This window comes from Plectropomus leopardus, chromosome 17 (genome assembly GCF_026936395.1).
Source record: "Plectropomus leopardus strain MGB_pleo_1.0 chromosome 17, ASM2693639v1, whole genome shotgun sequence".
Taxonomy (NCBI): Eukaryota; Metazoa; Chordata; class Actinopteri; order Perciformes; family Serranidae; genus Plectropomus; species Plectropomus leopardus.
In genome coordinates this window covers 853,964-859,963 of record NC_142192.1, presented here as the reverse complement: position 1 = coordinate 859,963, position 6,000 = coordinate 853,964, and the positions used below count along the sequence as shown (strand labels likewise).

Genomic DNA, 6,000 nt, shown 5'->3' with positions numbered 1-6,000 from the left:
CACTGGATAATTTTTTTTGATACATGTTGACTTTCCAGAACAAATTTTTAATAGCCATTATTAAAAACATTAAGTTCTAAAGACGTAAAATGCGCCATTTTCCGAATAAAGATTTGGAATTCGGTACTTCTCCAGACATAAAGTGAACGCGCATAGGACCCGCGGGACCCGCGGACTGAGTGCGCGTGAAACTCTCTCTGACACAACACAGGCTTCATCACGGCCGTAGTAATGGATATTTTTGAATCATAATTCATCATTTTTCTCACAATAATACAAGAATAATAATATAATAATAATAAGGAAACTAAAATGACAGACTTTTAAAGTTAATGATGTTTTTGTTTTGATTTTATTCAGGCATTATTTTGTTGTAAATTAAATTACTGCTAATCATCTCATATATTATTGGATATTGTTTTTTAATAGTAGGCCTAATGTCTAATTATTTCCCTTTCATTATTATTTTCTACTTTTCTGCAAGAAGTGAGAGAAAGCTACAACAGCTTTCTCTCACTGCCCACCGTCACTTCCACAGCAGTGCCTCCGGTTTTTAGGATTTGAAGGCATGTGAAGGCTGTCTTCATGTTTCCGGTGTGTGCGAGGCAGCTTGACGCAGCATTCCTGGAGCCCGAGGCGGCCACTCCTCCGCGGCTCCGCGGTGCTCGGCGGACCAGTGTCCGTGTGATGAGCTTCCGCCGGTGATCCTGGTGAGATATTAGCAGAAATAGAAGCAGCTGAGGCGGATGGAAAAGATCGACATCTGTGAGCGGAGAAGAGGAGCAGGGCCGCTGAACAGCTCTCAGGTGTGTGACTGTCACCACGGTGGACATGATGTGCTGCTGGCTCACATTCGAACAGATCTCACTGTAAATAACCAACTGCTGCAGTAGTTTGATGTCAGCCAGACCCGAAATTGGATTGTTATGAGGAGGCAGTGAGAATGATCTAGATCTCAGCCTAACATTGCTGTGGTTTTTACTATATGTATTTTAACGTCTCTTTTTTAGTCATCCCTTTAGTGTGTTTTTGTTTTTGAGTTTAAGCATACACATGCAGTGATGCATAATTCGATGACCTGCCAGGTGGAACTGATAAGGTAACATTTGGTCTCAAAAAGCTTTAAACTGACAAAGCCAAAATCACAGTTTGTCCATCAGCAAATATTGCATAATGATACAGTTTGAAATACTCATGATGATCCAAATAATGTTTGTTCTGGTAAATTCCTTGTTAGTAAAATAGAATAATATGAAGTAAATTGTCAGGTTTATTTTTTTGTCAACATTTCCGATTATTCTTAGCTATGTGATTTTGGGATTGAAATTAGCTGGTGTGGATGTGAGTTGTATGAGGAGCTGAACCGTAACCCCCAGCAGATTATAAATGCCTCAAGTTATTTTCTGAGAACAGACAGCAGAATATATGCGGGCTGTGGCCCATCACCCACACAGTTCTGACAGGCCAGGACAGCAGATCTCCCTCCTGTGTGTGTCCACGCTTCCATAACACATCTCGGAGAAATGTCTGCATAGAGACAGAGCCGAAGCTTCTCGCTGTTTGTGCAAACGTAAGCACTGCAGACATCAGAACGAGGATCCTGGGAGTCTGACTGAGCAGAAATGTTACTTGTTGTTGATGGTTATGATCAGGGCCAGTGCTGATGGTGATCCACCACTGAGGCAGAGGGCAGAGCTCCCGTTACTTTCCTGCCATAAGGTAAACACTGTACAGTCATTTATATCTGATGTGTCACACATCAGAGGATAGATCCTTTACCATGAGAAGGAGGACTCAGTGGCCACACTCAATTCCCTCCTCCCATATTGGAGGATTGGTGGAGCTTCCATCAAATTAAAGCTGATGCCGCACTGAGATGCTCTTCATGAACTGGTTATGCAGAATACAACAGAGTAAAAAATAATACCACTATACATTGATGTCCACTTAGAGAGGGTTTTCTTGGACTCATGCTGCAGTTTCAAATACAGTCAAAAAAGACAACACTGAGACAAAGTACATAGAGTACTCCACATAACTGTACATGGTCATTACACCAACCTGAGGGCAGCCTGGTTCTATGCTTCTGAAATTAACAATCAGAACAGGTTCATAAGACACTTTCTATCTCCTGCCAAATGGTAGAAGTTGGAACTGTAAGTGAAGAACATGAGCTAGATCTGACACTACCATGAGGACCCTGCTTATAGATTATCTGGAGAGGCCCAAAATGTCCAGTTTTGGGAAGTTTATGTTGCTGCCCGAGATGATGATGGTGAGTTTACAGCAGAGGTGTTCAGCACATGAACAAACCAATGTATAAAGCATACAGCTGCTGATATTTATAGGCCAGCCTGATCTGCTGTTCCCCCTTGTTGTGCTCAATGTTATTAGTGTGAGAGCTGCCAACGGCTTTTTCTTTTCAGCCCGCTCTCACTTCCAACCTCTCAAATGCTTGGTCATTCCCATCCTTGTCGTCAGATTCAGTGCATGCCAGTTGTCAGCCTTTGTGGAACTGATGATTAACCGTGCCCGATGGTGCTGACAAAAATAATAATCGTCTTAAACCTCACATGGTTGATTAGATCATTGATCGCGGCTGTACATGATTGGTTTTAAGATGTATTTAACCCTTTGACACCTGGGTTGACATAGCTTTTCTTGTGCTGCGTTCAGACACCTCTACTAATACTGTAAAACTTCAGATAAAAGCCTGTCCCAATTAAACACCCGGTTCCCTAGCCCAGTGTGGCTGCACATTTTAACAAATAAACACCTGTCTCAGTTAGAGGCCCTTTTACCATGCTTTCATTTTCTATAGAAGTTCGTTGGCTGGAGCTAACCTAACCCTTTTGTCAGTATGGACATGCTACACACGGTTAGCTTGGTAAGATTCTCTGTGATTCAGTCATTCAGTTTATTTTACCAAAACCATGAGCACCAAAGACGACAGTAATACAGTAAAGAGAGAGATGCAAAAAAGGGGTTGAAATAAACAGTATGACTGTATTTCCCACTTTTGCTGAGCAACAGTTTCATGTGAAAGGAAATAGCAGCCCAGCACAAAGCTGAGATCAGTGATTTAAGCAAATAATAGCTGGGCTGTTCATTGAAGTTATGCAGTATTTAAACCTTTGAACCCCAAGCAAAGTGGTTTGATTTCTTTTAAAAACATTGCAAAAGAGCAAATTGAAAGAAATAGGGGTAAATACACTATATTTATATAATTATCATAATTATATATTAAAATTATGCCCAAGTCTGTTCCTTATTTTTAATTTTATTTATTTGTATGTTATTTTTCTGTCAAATTTTCTTGTACTTTTTACCACTACTACTTTTTGTACATTTCTTCTTAAATTGCTCATTGCCTTCTTTCCATGTTTCTAAAAGAAATTGAGCCAATTTGCTCAGGTTTCAAAGGCTTAACAACAACTAGGTAATAGTGATTATTCATGAAATTCCTCATTCCTATCATTTTCTCATGTAGTGTTCAGGAAGTTCAGTGGGTACAACACATGCAAGAAGTCAATTTGTATTTTGGGAAAAATAATGACAAGGCTTCAAATCCAAACTCAGCCTTTCCTTGAGAAAAAGGTGTCACTCTAAACCAGACTGGCACATTCGCATAGGGCTTAGACAGGGTCGAATTTCCTTGCTAACATTATGAGTTTTATTTGACTATTATACGTATAAATACTAGCACACCAATGCATTAGAGGCCATTTTCAATCAGCTTGGTCAATGGGATTATTGATTACACTTGCAATAGTGTCTGATTGGTTCTCTATGGTTTTTTGAGGTGGAGGTTCTCTGACATCACTACTACTACGGCCTTTACTATTTCAACGTATTATAATAGAAAGGTTCGTATGAGATCATACAAACTAGCACCCCACAAATGACATTATGTCCTTAACGTAGAGTTGTGTAGAGTTACAGAGGTGTAGGAAAAGAAATATGGTGAGGAATCATATTAAAATAAGTCAAAAGTTCACCTGGTTCTGAACATGCGTGGTTCTGAGTCTTTAAGGACATGCGTTCTCTTACTTCTCACTTGTCCAGCATTTATAGGTGACTTTACAATTTTTTTTTATGCTTTACAATGTTTAGTCAGTGAGTAACTTGAGTAAAGGATCGTGACCTCCATAATGGTCTACAGTTGCTACTTATAGGCTACTAATATTGCTGCTTCAGATAGTATTATTAAGAAGAAGCAGGAGTATATATATAGAATATCTATCTGTATGTCCGAAAAGATTGTGTTGTATTTTACCATACACTCTGCCATTGCGCCACGAGTGACCTGCATTTATTTTGTCAGGCTGTTGAATTACAAATACTACTGCCCAGTTTTGTTGAGCTTCACATAGGCTTACTTTACAACATGCTAACCACAAAATGACCTGGCAACACCAATTTTAGTAACCATAGTAACTCTCTCCTGCCTGCATATGGCAAAAGAAGAGAGGGAGAGATGCTGTGCTGGTATCATAAGAGCTGTTAACTGAGAGTGCTCTGAGCAGCAAGTTGCTAAAATGGTCTGAAAAGTCCAGGACTAATTATAAAATATTTGGGGCTGTAGCCTGGGACGCCCAGGCCTAATGATGTCAGTGAGTGGCCTGAAGGGCCTGTTTTTTTCTCTAACTTCTCCTTAACATTTGGCCAAGTTACCTGTTTTAGGGGCTTGTCAGACCAAAAAAAAAAAAAAAGACAGTTGTCCACCCTAAAGGTCTGTCGGCCCACCGTAAAAGTGCCCAGTGTGCAGAATCGCCAGTCCAGCCCTGGAGAAGCACTACCACCACTAACAGTTATACAGTGGCTTTTTGGAGTTTTTTTTCCCTCAGAACCTTGTTGGTAATTGATCAGGCAAAAGTACACAGAAGTACACTGGATAGCTAGGTGGAATAAAACTAGACACTTTTCCAAATGGCAATTTAATTCTGGGGGTTAATGTAGGAATGAGCCGCAGGTGAGGAAATGGGCAGAAAGGGCTAGGTGAGAGGGAAAGTATGGTGGCTGGGAAGTGCAACACAAAATTACAGAGTGTGAAACACTTTACCAAAGACAAAACATATTTACAATGCTGAAAACAAATTTACAAGATGCAAGACAAATTTACTAAGTCTGAAACACTTTGACAAACCTTGATACAAATTTACAAGTGGCAGAATACTTTTACCAGTTCCCTAAGCAAATTTACAAAGAATCTTATTTTGTGTTGCGCTTCCCAGCCATGTAGATGACTAACAAGGGTCAAAGGGGAACACACAGGTATAAACATACTCACAGAGAACTAATCAAGACAATGACACAGAGCTCGGATAGGTAGACAGGGAACAGGAGGGACACACAGGGATTGGCTTATAAATGAAGGTGTGGCTGGGAACACAGACGTGGAGCAAATGATACTAAAACAGAAACAGGTGTGTAGGGATCTCTAACGAGGAGGGACAGACAAGACTGGTACAAGACAGGTGAAACTAATCAGGGAAACACACAAGGAGAGGAGGTTAAACCAGACATTACACATGAGTGAAAATACAAAATAAAACAGGAAACACAAAAAGAGTAACATGAAACAAGGAAAGCAAGAAACATGGGACACAAACAAAAAAACCCAAAACAAATCATGACAGAGAGACCACCGACCATTTCAATCCTGCTGGGTAGTCAGCTAATGCTAAGCTTACCCAAACACTCATTCAGCTTTAGTAAATTTGCTTAGTCATTTTATGCCAAGCAGTTTAAAAGTTCCTTTGAGTGATCATAAGACTAAAAATGTGTTATAGAAGTGCAAATCCTTTAATCATCTAGCATAAATATTTAAGCAGCACAGCATTTGCGGCTCTGATTTAGCCAACCAAGAAACTCAGTAAACTGCTCCTTGTCTTCTGACAACACCCCTTCCACCTTAAAACTTGCGACAGTAACCCAGATACTCCCTCAGAAACTACAACACATTTCCAGCCTGTCCTTCCTGTCAAAAGTTGTTGCTGT

The 6,000-nt window shown here is 40.2% G+C and overlaps 1 protein-coding gene across 1 annotated transcript in view; it reads left to right on the top strand.

The window, feature by feature from the left end:
- Positions 1–579: 579 nt before the first annotated feature.
- LOC121957960 (protein 4.1) overlaps positions 580–6,000 on the top strand; it is a 147,114-nt gene continuing 141,693 nt past the window's right edge. Inside the window, exon 1 of the mRNA XM_088090386.1 lies at positions 580–806. The gene's annotated coding sequence lies outside the window, so the exon portion shown is untranslated. The remainder of the gene's footprint in view (positions 807–6,000) is intronic.